Source organism: Phyllobates terribilis, unplaced genomic scaffold (assembly GCF_046119375.1).
Source record: "Phyllobates terribilis strain yellow unplaced genomic scaffold, ASM4611937v1 Scaffold_1__5_contigs__length_1240528914, whole genome shotgun sequence".
Taxonomy (NCBI): domain Eukaryota; kingdom Metazoa; phylum Chordata; class Amphibia; order Anura; family Dendrobatidae; genus Phyllobates; species Phyllobates terribilis.
This window is the reverse complement of record NW_027362761.1, coordinates 1,083,321,501-1,083,338,031: the sequence shown is the minus strand read 5'-3', so window position 1 is coordinate 1,083,338,031 and position 16,531 is coordinate 1,083,321,501.

Below are 16,531 nucleotides of genomic sequence, written 5' to 3'. Positions count from 1 at the left end.
GCCCAAATTATTTTCCAGCCAAGATACAGATAAACATGATTAGTAATTTTAAAGCTTAAAATGGTTGGTGAGGTGATTTTAACAAATCAAGCTTTTACTCTCCCCAGGATGACACAGGGGTAGAAAAGTCATTTCGGTTCCATGATTTGTTCATCTTTATGAACGTGAGTCTGTCTACATTATCAGTGGAGAGCCGCGTGCGCCTCTCTGTCAGCACACCACCAGCAGCGCTGAACACTTGTTCAGACAGAACGCTGGCTGCGCGGCATGAAAAGATCTCCAATGCGCAAGTGGCGAGCTCCGGCCATTTATCCATATTGGAAACCCAAAAAGAGCAACAGTCTAGTGACTTTACTTGGAGATACTCCTGTACCATCGTCTCTAGGCGTTGACTATGTGTCAGACTTCTTGTCTCCTGTGGCCTTGCAAAGGATGGGCTAAAAAAGTGGTGAAGTGATTCCGCAAAATTGATGTTACCAGCAGATATTTTGTTTCTGTTACGGTTTGAGTGCTGAACACTCGACGGTCCCACGGTTGGCAAGTTGGAACTGTGAGATTCACTACGTGCACCACTGGTGTTTTTGTGGAAAAGCACATGTAAGATTCTGCAACAGTCTCTGCTGATACTCCTGCATGCGTGCATCCCTTTCTATGGCAGGAATAATTTCTGCAAATTTACTTTTGTATCGGGGATCTAACAGTGTGGCAACCCAGTAGTCAGGATTATTTCTAATTCTCACAATTAAGGGTCATGTTGCAGGTAGTGCAGCAAGAAGGCACCCATGTGTCTTCCGCATCCAGGAGCACCAAGTCCCTGTTGTGTTGGTGGCGAGGTAACAATCATGCTTCCTTCCTCTGTCCTCTCCCCACAACCTCGCACAACAGAAATTTGATCAAGGTCTCCCTCATCTGATGAGTCTTCCATCAGTTCGTCCTCCACTTCTTCCTGGGCTCCTGCACCTTCCTCACTAGTTTGGCTGCTACCATGCGCCCTGGTAAAACCCCCCACCCTCACATGCCTGCCGCCTTGGTGCTGCCGACCGTCGGGACCTTGCAGATGTTAGCCCTTCCGCATACAACTCCTCCTCCTCTACTTCCTCCACCTCCTCTTGTGCCACCACCTGACTCCGAATTCTGTTTAACATGTGCTCCAGCATGTAAATCACCGGAATAGTCAGGCTGATAATGACATCGTCACCACTAAACATTTTCGTCGCCATTTCAAAACTGTGCAGAAGGGTGCATAGGTCCCTGATCTGAGACCACTCCTCCAGCGTGATTTGCCTCACCTCTGGATCTCGTTGACCCAGGTTATACGTCAGAACGTATTGCACCAGGGCTTGTCGGTGCTGCCACAGTCGCTGCAACATGTGAAGTGCTGAATTCCACCGGGTAGGCACATCGCATTTTAGCTGGTGAAGTGGCAGGCCCAACGACTTCTGTAGAGATGTAAGTCGCTGAGCTGCGGGATGCGAACGGCGGAAGTGAGCACACAGCGACCGTGCTGTCTGCAGAAGGCCATGTAGTCCGGGATAGTGGGCTAAAAATTGCTGGACAACCAGGTTCAACACGTGAGCCATACAAGGCACGTGTGTGACATTGCCCTGGCGAAGGGCCGCACCCAGGTTTGCAGCATTGTCGCACACGGCCTTCCCTGGTTGCAGGTCCAGTGAAGACAACCATTCATGAAACTGGGTCTCCAGAGCTGACCACAACTCCTCAGCTGTGTGAATCACATTTCCCAGACATTTCAAAGTAAAAACCGCCTGATGACGTTGAACCCTGCTGCCAGCACAGTAAGGAGGTGTGCAGGATCCCTTCTGCGCAGTTAGAAAGCTTGTGGCATGACCAGACAGGCTTTGGGTGCAGCTGGAGGACCGAGAGGAGGTTGAGGAGGCAGAAGCAGTGGAGGAACTTTGAGATAAAGAGGATTGACGCACAACTCGTGGGGATGGCAAGACTTGGACAGCAGCCCCTTGTCCTGCTGTCACCATAGTTACCCAGTGCCCAGTCAGCGACATGTAACTCCCCTGACCATGCCTACTCGTCCAAGTGTCTGTGGTGAAATGCACCCAGTCACACACAGTTTCTCAAAGAAGCGGTGATGTTGTGTGCGACATGCTGGTGGAGCGCAGGCACACCTTTCTTTGAGAAGTAGTTCCGACTGGGCATCTGGTACTGGGGCACTGCGACGGACATAAGGTCTCGAAAATCCTCTGTGTCCACCAGGCGGAAAGGAAGCATTTCTGTAGCCAAGAGCTTGCAGATGGTGAAATTCAACCTTGGAGCTTTCTCATGGCTAGGAGGAAATGGTCTTTTACTTGTCCACATCAGAGGGACCGAGGGCTGGCTGTTGCGCTTAGACAGGGTGGAGAAGGGTGTCCCTGGCAAACTGCCGGTCTGTGAGGAAGATGCAGGCGGACATGTTAGCACCACATTTGGATCAAGGCAACCTATCGATGTCGGACAGCGCTGAACACCAGCTGGTGTTACCACCTCCAAAGAAAATGATGACCTGCCAATCGTGCTGGCTGTTGGGGGTAAAGAGGTGGCAGGTCTGCGTCCCAAAACAGGTGTGACTGCTGTCCCCCCAGTCACAGAGGATGAAGGGGCCGTAGATTCACAAGATGTGGCAGATGGTGGTTGGCCCGGCCGGCTAGGCCGCATTGTAGCACAGTGAGCTTCCCAATTCAACTTAGGCTTCATGTCCATGTGTCGGTTCATGCATGAAGTACTCAAACTATGTATTTTTTGGCCTCTACTTAGCTTTTGCTGACAAATGTTACAGATAACACGAGTTGGGTCATCTTTATCGACCTGAAAAAATGCCCAGGCTATGCAAGGCTTAGCACCCATGTGACCTGAAGAGCCACCACGACTTGTGGTCAGAGGCAGAGTTGTGTTTGAGGATGCAGTTGTTGACGTGCTTCCAGTACTACGTCTGTCCAGGAAGGCGCAACCTGACCTCGTCGTCACTAGCATCCTCCTCCACCTCCTCTGCTGACCTCATCTATTGGCTGACTGTGGGTTGACAGTAAGTGTGATCTCCAACCTCATCATCATCACCCTGTGTGTTATCACACCCGTCGTCCTCAGAGCCAACCTCTTCCTGCCCTGACAAAAAACTAAAGTTGTCGCTCCAATCAGGTATTTGAGCCTCATCATCGTCTTCCTCATTGTCTCCTCCAACAGGAGTTAGAGTTTGGGAACGAGGGTCTACATTATGGTCAGAACCTTCTGCGTCTGGTCCTGGATCCGACTCATAAAGATTCTGGGCATCAGTGCAGATCATTTCCTCGTCTGGATTCACAGAAGCTCTAGAGCCGACCTCTGATTCCCAGGCTATAGTTTGAGTAAACAGCTCTGCAGACTCAACCATCTGTTCTACCCCATACTCAGATGGGCAGCTGGAGACTTGGGAGCTGTGAGAAAGCAAGTGCGATTGGGGTGACACCTCTGAGGACTGGAGTATTTGTGATGTTGAAGTTCAGGAGGAGGATTGCCCACTTGAAGGAGCACTTGATATCCGTTGAAGCACCTGCTGTTTTTGTGCCTCATCTGGAATTTGTAGCGATTGGCACGGCCGTAAGAAAGGTATATTATCACATTGTCCGCTAAAAGTAGACATCTTAGTTTGGCTGGAAGATGGTCTTTCTCCTGCAGATGCTACTGTTGCTTTAACACCTACTCCACGGACACAACCTTTATTCCCCTTCCCAACACGCCTATTCCCCTTTCCACCAGCAGCAGGCATTTTTCCACTCATTTTGGTGGTTAACTAATTCACAACTCTGGAGTTGTTTGCACAAAAAAAAAATGGATGGGAACCGAGCAGAGCTGAGTGGCCAAACTGTGGTATTAGGCCAAAAGTATTTGCTGGGTTAGATGCAGAAAAAAATTATATTGAATTTGCAACCTGATGGAGGTCAGTATAGATGGACTAATAGACCAAGTCCCACACACTGCTAGAAGCTGAAATATTTTTTCAGAGCTAAATGCAGAAAAAATTATATTGAATTTGCAACCTGATGGAATCATAGAATCATAGAATCATAGAATGGTAGAGTTGGAAGGGACCTCCTGGGTCATCTGGTCCAACCCCCTGCTCAAAGCAGGATTCACTAGATCATCTCAGACAGATGTCTGTCCAGCCTCTGTTTGAAGACGTCCATTGAAGGGGAACTCACCACCTCTCGTGGCAGCCTGTTCCACTCATTAATCACCCTAACTGTCAAAAAGTTTTTTCTAATATCTAATCTGTGTCTCCTCCCATTTAGTTTCATCCCATTGCTTCTAGTCTTTCCTTGTGCAAATGAGAATAAAGATGATCCTTCTACAATGTGACAGCCCTTGACATATTTGTAGACAGCTATTAAGTCTCCTCTCAGTCTTCTTTTTTGCAAGCTAAACATTCCCAAATCCTGCAACCGTTCCTCATAGGACATGGTTTGCAGACCAGTCACCATTCTGGTCGCTCTTCTCTGAACTTGCTCCAGTTTGTCTATGTCTTTTTTAAAATGTGGTGCCCAAAACTGTACACAGTATTCCAGATGAGGTCTGACCAAAGAGGAGTAAAGACCGATAATGACTTCACGTGATCTAGACTGTATGCTTCTGTTAATACATCCCAGAATTGTATTTGCCTTTTTTGCTGCTGCATCACACTGTTGACTCATGTTCAGTCTATGATCTATTAGTATACCTAAGTCTTTTTCACATGTACTGTTGCTTAGCTCTATTCCTCCCATTCTGTATATGCTTTTTTCATTTTTATTGCCCAGATGTAGTACTTTGCATTTTTCCCTGTTAAAAACCATTCTGTTGGTTGCTGCCCACTGCTCCAGTTTATTTAGGTCTTTTTGAATCCTCTCTCTCTCTTCTCTAGTATTAGCTATCCCTCCTAGCTTTGTGTCATCAGCAAATTTAATCAGCTTACCCTCAATTCCTTCATCTAAATCATTGATAAAGATGTTGAACAATACAGGTCCCAGGATGGAGCCCTGTGGTACCCCACTTGAGACATTCATCCAGCTGGATGTGAAGCCATTTACAACCACCCTTTGAGTCCGATCACTAAGCCAGTTATGAATCCACCTAACAGTTGCCTGGTCCATTGCATACTTGGTCATTTTTTCAATAAGGATGGTGTGAGATACTTTGTCAAATGCTTTGCTGAAGTCAAGATATACTATATCTACAGCATTTCCCTGATCCACCCAGTCAGTGATTCTGTCATAGAAGGAAATTAAGTTAGTCTGACATGACTTGTTAGTTACAAACCCATGCTGACTCTGGTTAATCACTTCATTCTTATCCATGTACTTACATACATGTTGTTTAATAATTTGTTCAAAGATCTTTCCTGGTATAGAAGTCAGACTCACCGGCCTATAGTTCCCTGGGTCCACCTTCTTCCCCTTTTTGAAGATAGGAACAACATTTGCTCTTCTCCAGTCTTCTGGGACTTCTCCTGTTTTCCAAGAATTTTCAAAGATTATGGAGAGTGGTTCTAAAATTTCTTCTACGATCTCCTTCAGTACTCTGGGGTGTAATTCATCTGGACCTGGAGACTTGAACTCATTTATGTTAGCTAAATATTCCCTCACAATCTTTCGGTTTACAGATAACTTGGATTCCTCTATTCCTTTAAAAGGACAGTGAAGATCAGTTGATGTTACATTTTCTTTCTGAGAGAAAACAGATGCAAAATAGGAATTAAAAAGTTCGGCCTTCTCAACATCCTCTCTTACCATTTCTCCATTTTCATCCTGTAAAAATCCTGTAGCATCTTTGACTTTTCTTTTACTTTTGACATACCCCCAAAATCCTTTTTTATTGCTTTTGACATCTCTTGCAAGCCTTAATTCATTGTCAGCTTTAGCTAACCTGATACGTGCCCTACAGGATCTGCAGACTGCATTATAATCTTCTTTAGATATGCCTCCCTCTTTCCATTTAATAAACATTTCTTTCTTTCTTTTTAGCATGTGTTTAAGTTCTGTGTTCATCCATCCTGGTTTCCTTAAATGCTTCCCATTCTTCCTACTTTTCGGGATTGTTAACGATTGTGCTTTGAGAATCTCATTTTTAAAAATTTCCCATCCTTCCTGGACATTTTTGTCCTTAAGGACATCCAGCCATTGAATCCCTCCTATTCTCTTTCTGAGTCTCTTAAAATCTGCCTTTCTAAAATCTAACCTTGAAGTTTGAGTCTTCACATGTCTTCCTCCTCTAGTTATCCAAAATTCTATAATAGCATGATCGCTGCCTCCTAGGGTCCCAGCCACCTTTACCTCCTCAACCATTTCCTCCCTGTTTATAAGGATTAGATCCAAAGTAGCAGATCCCCTTGTTTTCTCCCCTACCTTTTGGAAGATAAAGTTGTCAGCAAGAGAGGATAAGAATTTGCTTGACCTGTTAGTTTTACTTGAGAGAGATTCCCAACAAATGTCTGGATAGTTGAAATCTCCCATGACCACTACGTCATATTTTTTGGAGAACTTGGTCATTTGATACATAAAGAGTTCATCCATATCTTCAGCTTGCCCAGGTGGCCTGTAGTAAATGCCTACAATGGTGTCCTTTCCGTTGTTCTCTCCTTGTATTCTTACCCAAACAGTTTCCACAGAACTCCCAGTCTCTGAAGCTTCAATCTCTGTGCAGATATACGCTTTTCTAACATACAATGCAACACCTCCTCCTCGTTTATCAAGTCTGTTTCTTGCAAATAAGTTGTATCCTTTTAGCCTTTTATTCCAATCATGTGTATCGTCCCACCAAGTTTCAGTGATTCCAATGACATCATATTCCTTTTCCTGCATTAGTAGTTCCAATTCTCCTTGTTTGTTGCCCATGCTTTGTGCATTTGTATAAAAACATTTTAGTTTGTGATTGGTTTCTCTTCCTCCCATATTTTTATTATTTAAATTGTTTTGTCTTTGTTCTTCTTTTCCACTTCCAGTAGCAGAGATCTCAATAGTATTTGTCAGCTGTATGGCTTTTTCTGGCCTTTTGCTTCCCTTCCCACATTGTTCTAGTTTAAAGCTCTTCTGATGAGTGTAGCAAGGCGACTTCCAAATACATGTTTTCCAGTCTTCGTAAGGTGCACCCCATCTCTAGCAAGTAGTCCATCGTATAGGTAATTCATTCCGTGATCCAGAAATCCAAATCCTTGTTGACGGCACCATCGACGTAGCCAGTTGTTCACCTGTAGAATCTTATTCCACCTCATTGTTCCATGGCCATCCACTGGGAGGATGGATGAGAAGACCACCTGCGCTCCCAATTCTTTCACTTTCTTGCCTAAGTCTTCAAAGTCACTGCAGATGGTTTCCAGGTCCTTTCTTGCGGTGTCATTTGTCCCCACATGTATTAGCAGGAATGGGTAGTGATCTGTAGGTCTGAAGAGTCTTGATATCCTGTCAGACACATCTTTAATTTTTGCTCCTGGAAGACAGCACATTTCTCTTGAGGTTATGTCTGGTCTGCAGATAGTGGCCTCTGTTCCTCTTAACAGGGAATCCCCCATAACCACCACTCTCCGTTTTTTCTTCACAACATTCTTCTTTCTCCATCCAGGAGGATTCTGAGGGCTTACAAGGTTATTCATTGCTGGCAAAGTCTTATTTTGCTGTATTTCTTCATGGTTCTCCTGCGTGAGAGCCTGGTACTGGTTCCTGAGCAGTATGGGTGCTGACTGCCTCTCGATCCTCCTGCTTCTGTGGGTCACATGCTTCCATTCCTCTGTTTCGTCAGGTGCAGTTCGAATTTCTTCTCTTTCTGAATCATGAAGAGATAATTCTGCTCTGTCTAAGAACTCTTCACCTTCCTTAATGATTTTCAAGGTAGTTAACCTCTCTTCTAGATTTCGCAACTTTTCCTCCAACAGGGACACAAGCCTGCATTTCTGGCATGTGAAGTTTGGCTTTTCCACTGGCAAGTCTGTGAACATGTAGCAGGATATGCAGCTCACCAAATGGCTCCTGGACTCTTCCATGTTCTTATTGTTAATGTTCTGAAAACAGTGAAAAAAGCTTAAAAAAAAAGCTGCAAAATGGTTTACCGATGTCCTCTTTTCAGCTCCAACAGCCAAAATCCAGTGTTCTTTGAGCTCGCAGAGACTCTTCACTTACCCCAAAATGCAGTGGGAATATGCAAATTATCTCCTCAGGACTCCTCCCCTGGTTTACCGATGTCCTCTTTTCAGCTCCAACAGCCAAAATCCAGTGTTCTTTGAGCTCGCGGAGACTCTTCACTTACCCCAAAATGCAGTGGGAATATGCAAATTATCTCCTCAGGACTCCTCCCCTGGTTTACCGATGTCCTCTTTTCAGCTCCAACAGCCAAAATCCAGTGTTCTTTGAGCTCGCGGAGACTCTTCACTTACCCCAAAATGCAGTGGGAATATGCAAATTATCTCCTCAGGACTCCTCCCCTGGTTTACCGATGTCCTCTTTTCAGCTCCAACAGCCAAAATCCAGTGTTCTTTGAGCTCGCGGAGACTCTTCACTTACCCCAAAATGCAGTGGGAATATGCAAATTATCTCCTCAGGACTCCTCCCCTGGTTTACCGATGTCCTCTTTTCAGCTCCAACAGCCAAAATCCAGTGTTCTTTGAGCTCGCGGAGACTCTTCACATACCCCAAAATGCAGTGGGAATATGCAAATTATCTCCTCAGGACTCCTCCCCTGGTTTACCGATGTCCTCTTTTCAGCTCCAACAGCCAAAATCCAGTGTTCTTTGAGCTCGCGGAGACTCTTCACTTACCCCAAAATGCAGTGGGAATATGCAAATTATCTCCTCAGGACTCCTCCCCTGGTTTACCGATGTCCTCTTTTCAGCTCCAACAGCCAAAATCCAGTGTTCTTTGAGCTCGCGGAGACTCTTCACTTACCCCAAAATGCAGTGGGAATATGCAAATTATCTCCTCAGGACTCCTCCCCTGGAGGTCAGTATAGATGGACTAATAGACCAAGTCCCACACACTGCTAGAAGCTGAAATATTTTTTCAGAGCTAGATGCAGAAAAAAAATATTTTTAATTTGCACCCTGGTGGAGGTTAGTATAGATGGACTAATAGAATGATGCTATGCCCAAAAGGTTTTACTTCCCTAGGTGCAGTAAAAAAAATTGTATTCTATACACAGGTGGTGTAGCTTGCAACACAGATATGCTACTCCACTGACTAACACACTCTGCAAAAGGCCAAAAAGGATTTGCCTTGCTAGATTTACCCAAATGCTGTGAAAAAAACTTGCACAGCACTGGCACAGACCTGCCTGGCAAAAAGTGATAGGAACTGATGTAACCTAGCCCTGAAAAGGACTGCAATTACAATTAGTCTTTACTCCCAACCTATCTATTTAAGAGCACAGACCTGCCTGATAAAAGTCATATGAAATGATGTAACCTAGTCCTTAATAGGACTGCAATCACAACTATTCCCTACTCCCAAGCTATCTGTAGATTTGTGCGAAATTTGGCTTGAAATTAACAAAGTATAGCGCACACTGCAACAGCGGTGCCGTCTAACACGCAGCTGCAGCAGTGAGAAAATGGTGGCAATGGGAAAAATGGCTGGGTCTTATAGGGCAAGGACATGTGACATACACTGCCAATGACACATGCCCTTGCTTGTGTGAAAAAAAGCAGTTTGCTCTGTGTGTGCACTGCTGATAGGCTGACAGATTGCACATCCCCACTGTAAATGCGGGAAAGAGAAAAAAAAATGGAGATCTTCATTATTCCTGCAGAGATCCATCCCCTGCCCCTCCCCCCGCCCTGCTGTACACTCAAACTGCGTATTAACATTAATTTTCAGCATTACTGAGAAAAAAATCCAGTTATTGTTTTAGTGCACGAACAGTTATCGAACATAGCCTCAAACAGCCGAACTTTTTTCAAATCGTTCGTGTTCGCCGAACGGCTCGAACACCGCCCAAAACAGCTCGAATTTGAGATTGGCGAACAGTTCGAGTCGAACAACGCTCATCTCTAGTCTTTATTTTACTTCTTAGGTACACTTCAACTGTGAGACAGAATCTTAAAAAAAATCCAGAAAGTAAGTATGTACGATTTTTACAGAATTAATATGCATTTTATTGCATTAAATAAGTATTAATAAGTATTTCAATAGAAAACCATAACTTAATATTTGGTACAGAAACCTTTGTTTGCAATTACAGAGGTCAGACGTTTCCTGTAGATATGGCTCAAGGCACTCCTGAAGTAGGTGCAAAAGTAGGGACCAAAACCAATGATGTATAATGTAGAAACTTGTCACTCTTAATTATGCTTAATAGATTTTTTAATTGTATTTGTAGTCACACAAGTAGAGAAATAAAGTAGACTTTTCGGTCACAAACAGGACATTCATCAGTGTACTCAACACTCAGCTCAGATGTTTCCTGTAGTATTTGACCAAGTTTGCACACAATGCTGCAGGGATTTTGTCCCTCTCCTCCATACATATCTTCTCCAGATCTTTCAGGTTTCGGGGCTGTCGCTGGGCAACATTGAGTTTAAGCTCCCTCCAAAGATTTCTATTAGGTTCAGGTCTGAAGATTGGCTAGGCCACTCCAAGACCTTGAAATACTTCTTATGGAGCCACTCCTTAGTTGCCCTGGCCCTGTGTTTCGGGTTATTTTCATGATGGAAGGGTCATTTTCATGCCCAGCCATGACCCATCTTCAATGATTTTACTGAGGTAAGGAGGTTTGTTGGATAAAAAAAGTGATACATGACTCCATCCACCCTCTCTTCAATATAGTGCAGTCATCTTGACTCCTTTGCAGAAATGTACTCCCAAAGTATGATGCTTCTCCCACCATGCTTCACGGTTGGGACGGTGTTCTTGGGTTTGTACTAATCCTTCCTTTTCCCCCAAATACGGCAAGGGGAGTTGATACCAAAAAGTTCTATTTTGATCTCATCTGACCACATTACCTTCTCCCACGCTTCCTCTGGATCATCTAGATGGTCATTGATGAACCTCAAATGGGCCTGGACATGTGTGTGCCCTGCAGTATTTTAATCCAAGATGGTGTAGTGTGTAATTAACAGTAATGCTTGAGACTGTGGTCCTAGCTCTCTTCAGGTCTGTGACCAGGTTCTCCCATGTAGTTCTAGACTAATTGCTGACCTTTCTCACAATCATCCTTAACCCACGAGGCGAAATTTTGTATGGAGCCCCAGACAGAGGAAGATTGACAGTCATCTTGTGTTTCTCCCATTTTCAAATAATTGTGCCAGCAGTTGTTGCCTTCTCACCAAGCTGCTTGCCTATTGTCCTGTAGCTCATCCCAGCCTTGTGCTGGTCTACAATTTTGTCCCTGTTGTCCTTAGACAGCACTTTGATCTTGGCCATGGTGGAGAGGTTGGAGTGCGATTGATTGATTGTGTGGACAGGTGTCCTTTATGCAGACAATGAGTTCAAACAGGTGCAATTAATGCAGATAATGAGTGCAGAGTAGGAGGACTTCTTAAAGAAAAACTAACAGGTCTGTGAGAGCCAGAATTCTTGCTGGTTAGTATGTGATCAAATACTTATTTCATGCAATAAAATGCAATTTAATTATTTCAAAATCATACAATGTGTATTTCTGTTTTTTATTTTTAGATTCTGTCTCTCACAGTTGAAGTTTACCTATGATATAAATTACAGACCTCTCTATTCTTTGTAGGTGGGAAAACCTGTAAAGTCGGCGTGTATCAAATACTTATTTTACCCACTGTAGCAACTCTCAGAGTATTATGAAATCATGTTTTTTAAAGCTAGTAAGCTTGTGCCACATATAGATCAGTGTATATTTAATTTTTTGACTTGAAATTGACTTTTACAACTAATATCTGTGAATCTACCTTTGAAGACAGGTCATTGATGGAGACTGATAAAATGCACACACAGTTCTTTTTTGTTATGGAAATTTTCAATTCCAAGAAAACTGTTTGATGTAACATGAAAACAACACATCACGTTAGACTATGCTATGCTATGCTTCATTTTTTAAATGAATCCCCATCTGAATTTATCTTCATATTAATATTGGCAGATCTGGTAAATGTAAAGTAAATCTAAACTTAAAGTTATGAATGCTCATATCTACTAACATCATAAATGAGACTAATTAAGGTCACTTAAGCAGTTGGTCATCCATAATCTCAATGCTATAAAATAAAGAAGTGTACATTAGATAGCATTTGTTTATGAGCAGTATGTTAATAATTTACACAGCAAAAAAAACAAAAGATAACTAGAGATGAGCGTTGTTCTACTCGAACTGTTCGCCAATCTCAAATTCGAGCTGTTTTGGGTGGTGTTCGAGCCGTTCGGCGAACACGAACAATTTGAGAAAAATTCGGCTGTTCGAGGTTATGTTCGATAACTGTTCGTGCACCAAAATCATAACTGGATTTTTTCTCAGTAATGATGAAAATTAATGTTAATACGCAGTTTGAGTGTACAGCGGGGCGGGGGGAGGGGCAGGGGATGGATCTCTGCAGGAACAATGAAGATCTCCATTTTTTTTTCTCTTTCCCGCATTTGCAGTGGGGAGGTGCAATCTGTCAGCCTATCAGCAGCGCACACACGGAGCGAAGTGCTTTTTTTCACACAAGCAAGGGCATGTGTCATTGGCAGTGTATGTCACATGTCCTTGCCCTATAAGACCAAGCCATTTTCCCCGTCGCCACCATTTTCTCACTGCTGCAGCTGCGTGTTAGACGGCACCGCTGTTGCTGTGTGCGCTATACCTTGTTAATTTCAAGCCAATTTTCGCACAAATCTACAGATAGCTTGGGAGTAGGGAATAGTTGTGATTGCAGTCCTTTTAAGGACTAGGTTACAGCATTTCCTACGACTTTTATCAGGCAGGTATGTGCTCTTAAATAGCTAGATTGTGGGAGTAAAGACTAATTGTAATTGGAGTCCTTTTCAGGACAAGGTTACATCAGTTCCTATCAGTTTTTGCCAGGCAGGTCTGTGCCAGTGCTGTGCAAGTTTTTTTCACAGCATTTGGCTGAATCTAGCAAAGCTAATCCCTTTTGGCCTATTGCAGAGTGTGTTAGTCAGTGGAGTAGCCTATCTGTGTTGCAAGATATACCACCTGTGTATAGAATACCAATTTTTTTACTGCACCTAGTGAAGTAAAATCTTTTGGGCATAGCATCATTCTATTAGTCCATCTATACTGACCTCCATCAGGTTGCAAATTGAATATAATTTTTTTTCTGCATCTAGCTCTGAAAAAATATTGGGCTTCTAGCTGTGTGTGGGACTTGTTGTACTAGTCCATCTATACTGACCTCCATCAGGTTGCAAACTGCATATATTTTTTTCTTCATCTACCTCTGAAAAAATATTGGGCTTTTAGCTGTGTGTGGGACTTGTTCTATTAATCCATCTATACAGACCTCCATCAGGTTGCAAACTGAATATATTTTTTTCTGCATCTACCTCTGAAAAAATATTTGGCCTTCTAGCTGTGTGTGGGACTTGTTCTATTAGTCCATCTATACTGACCTCCATAAGGTTGCAAACTGAATATAATTTTTTTCTGCATTTACCTCTGAAAAAATATTTGGCCTTCTAGCTGTGTGTGGGACTTGGTCTATTAGTCCATCTATACTGACCTCCATAAGGTTGCAAACTGAATATAATTTTTTTCTGCATCTACCTCTGAAAAAATATTGGGCTTCTAGCTGTGTGTGGGACTTGTTCTATTAATCCATCTATACAGACCTCCATCAGGTTGCAAACTGAATATATTTTTTTCTGCATCTACCTCTGAAAAAATATTGGGCTTCTAGCTGTGTGTGGGACTTGTTCTATTAATCCATCTATACAGACCTCCATCAGGTTGCAAACTGAATATATTTTTTTCTGCATATACCTCTGAAAAAATATTGGGCTTCTAGCTGTGTGTGGGACTTGTTGTATTAGTCCATCTATACTGACCTCCATAAGGTTGCAAACTGAATATAATTTTTTTCTGCATCTACCTCTGACAAAATATTTGGCCTTCTAGCTGTGTGTGGGACTTGTTCTATTAGTCCATCTATACTGACCTCCATAAGGTTGTAAACTGAATATAATTTTTTTCTGCATCTACCTCTGAAAAAATATTTGGCCTTCTAGCTGTGTGTGGGACTTGTTCTATTAGTCCATCTATACTGACCTCCATCAGGTTGCAAACTGCATATATTTTTTTCTTCATCTACCTCTGAAAAAATATTGGGCTTCTAGCTGTGTGTGGGACTTGTTCTATTAATCCATCTATACAGACCTCCATCAGGTTGCAAACTGAATATATTTTTTTCTGCATCTACCTCTGAAAAAATATTTGGCCTTCTAGCTGTGTGTGGGACTTGTTCTATTAGTCCATCTATACTGACCTCCATAAGGTTGCAAACTGAATATAATGTAATATAATTTTTTTCTGCATCTACCTCTGAAAAAATATTTGGCCTTCTAGCTGTGTGTGGGACTTGTTCTATTTGTCCATCTATACTGACCTCCATAAGGTTGCAAACTGAATATAATTTTTTTCTGCATCTACCTCTGAAAAAATATTTGGCCTTCTAGCTGTGTGTGGAACTTGTTCTATTAGTCCATCTATGCAGACCTCCATCAGGTTGCAAATTGAATATAATTTTTTTCTGCATCTAACCCAGCCAATAGTTTTGGCCTAATACCACAGTTTGGCCACTCAGCTCTGCTCGGTTCCCATCCATTGTTTTTTTGTGCAAACAACTCCAGAGTTGTGAATTAGTTAACCACCAAAATGAGTGGAAAAAGGCCTGCTGCTGGTGGAAAGGGGAATAGGCGTGTTGGGAAGGGGAAAAAAGGTTGTGTCCGTGGGGTAGGTGTTAAAGCAACAGTAACATCTGCAGAAGAAAGACCATCTTCCAGCCAAACTAAAATGTCTACTTCTTTTAGCGGACAACGTGATAAGATCCCTTTCTTACGGCCACGCCAATCGGTACAAATTCCAGATGAGGCACAAAAACAGCAGGTGCTTCAACGGATATCAAGTGCTCCTTTAAGTGGGCTCTCCTCCACATCAACTTCAACATCACAAATACTCCAGTCCTCAAAGGTGTCACCCCAATCGCACTTGCTTCCTCACAGCTCCCAAATCTCCAGCTGCCCGTCTGAGTATGAGGTAGAACAGATGGTTGAGTCTGCAGAGCTGTTTACTCATACTATAGCCTGGGAATCAGAGGTCGACTCCAGCGCTTCTGTGAATCCAGATGAGGAAATGATCTGCACTGATGCCCAGAATCTTTATGAGTCGGATCCAGGACCAGACGCAGAAGGTTCTGACCATAATGCAGACCCTCATTCCCAAACTGTAACTCCTGTTGGTGGAGACAATGAGGAAGACAATGATAAGACTCAAATACCTGATTGGAGCGACAACTTTAGTTTTTTGTCAGGGCAGGAACAGGTTGGCTCTGAGGACGAAGGGTGTGATAACGCACAGGGTGATGATGATGAGGTTGGAGATCCCACTTACTGTCAACCCACAGTCAGCCAGGAGATGAGGTCAGAAGAGGAGGTGGAGGAAGATGCTAGTGACGACGAGGTCAGGTTGCACCTTCCTGGACAGAGACGTAGTACTGGAAGCACGTCAACAACTGCATCCTCAAACACAACTCTGTCTCTCACCACAAGTCGTGGTGGCTCTTCAGGTCGCATGGGTGCTAAGCCTTGCATAGCCTGGGCATTTTTTCAGATCGATAAAGATGACCCAACTCTTGTTATCTGTAACATTTGTCAGCAAAAGCTAAGTAGAGGCCAAAAAATACATAGTTTGAGTACTTCATGCATGAACCGGCACATGGACATGAAGCATAAGTTGCAGTGGGAAGCTCAGTGTGCTACAATGCGGCCTAGCCGGCCGGGCCAACCACCGTCTGCCATATCTAGTGCATCCGCGGCCTCTTCATCCTCTGTGACTGGGGGGACAGCAGTCACACCTGTTTTGGGGCGCAGACCTGCCACCTCTTTACCCGCAACAGCCAGCGTGAATGGCAGGTCATCATTTTCTTTGGAGGTGGTAACACCAACTGGTGTTGAGCGCTGTCCAACATCGATAGCACCACCTTTGGATCAAGGCAACCTAACATGTCCGCCTGCATCTTCCTCACAGACCGGCAGTTTGCCGGGGACACCCTTATCAACCCCGTCTAAGCACAATAGCCAGCCCTCGGTCCCTCAGATGTGGACAAGTAAAAGACCATTTCCTCCTAGCCATGAGAAAGCTAAGAGGTTGAATTTCACCATCTGCAAGCTCTTGGCTACAGAAATGCTGCCTTTCCGCCTGGTGGACACAGAGGATTTTCGAGACCTTATGTCCGTCGCAGTGCCCCAGTACCAGATGCCCAGTCGGCACTACTTCTCAAAGAAAGGTGTGCCTGCACTCCACCAGCATGTCGCACACAACATCACCGCTTCTTTGAGAAACTCTGTGTGTGACAGGGTGCATTTCACCACAGACACTTGGACGAGTAGGCATGGACAGGGGCGTT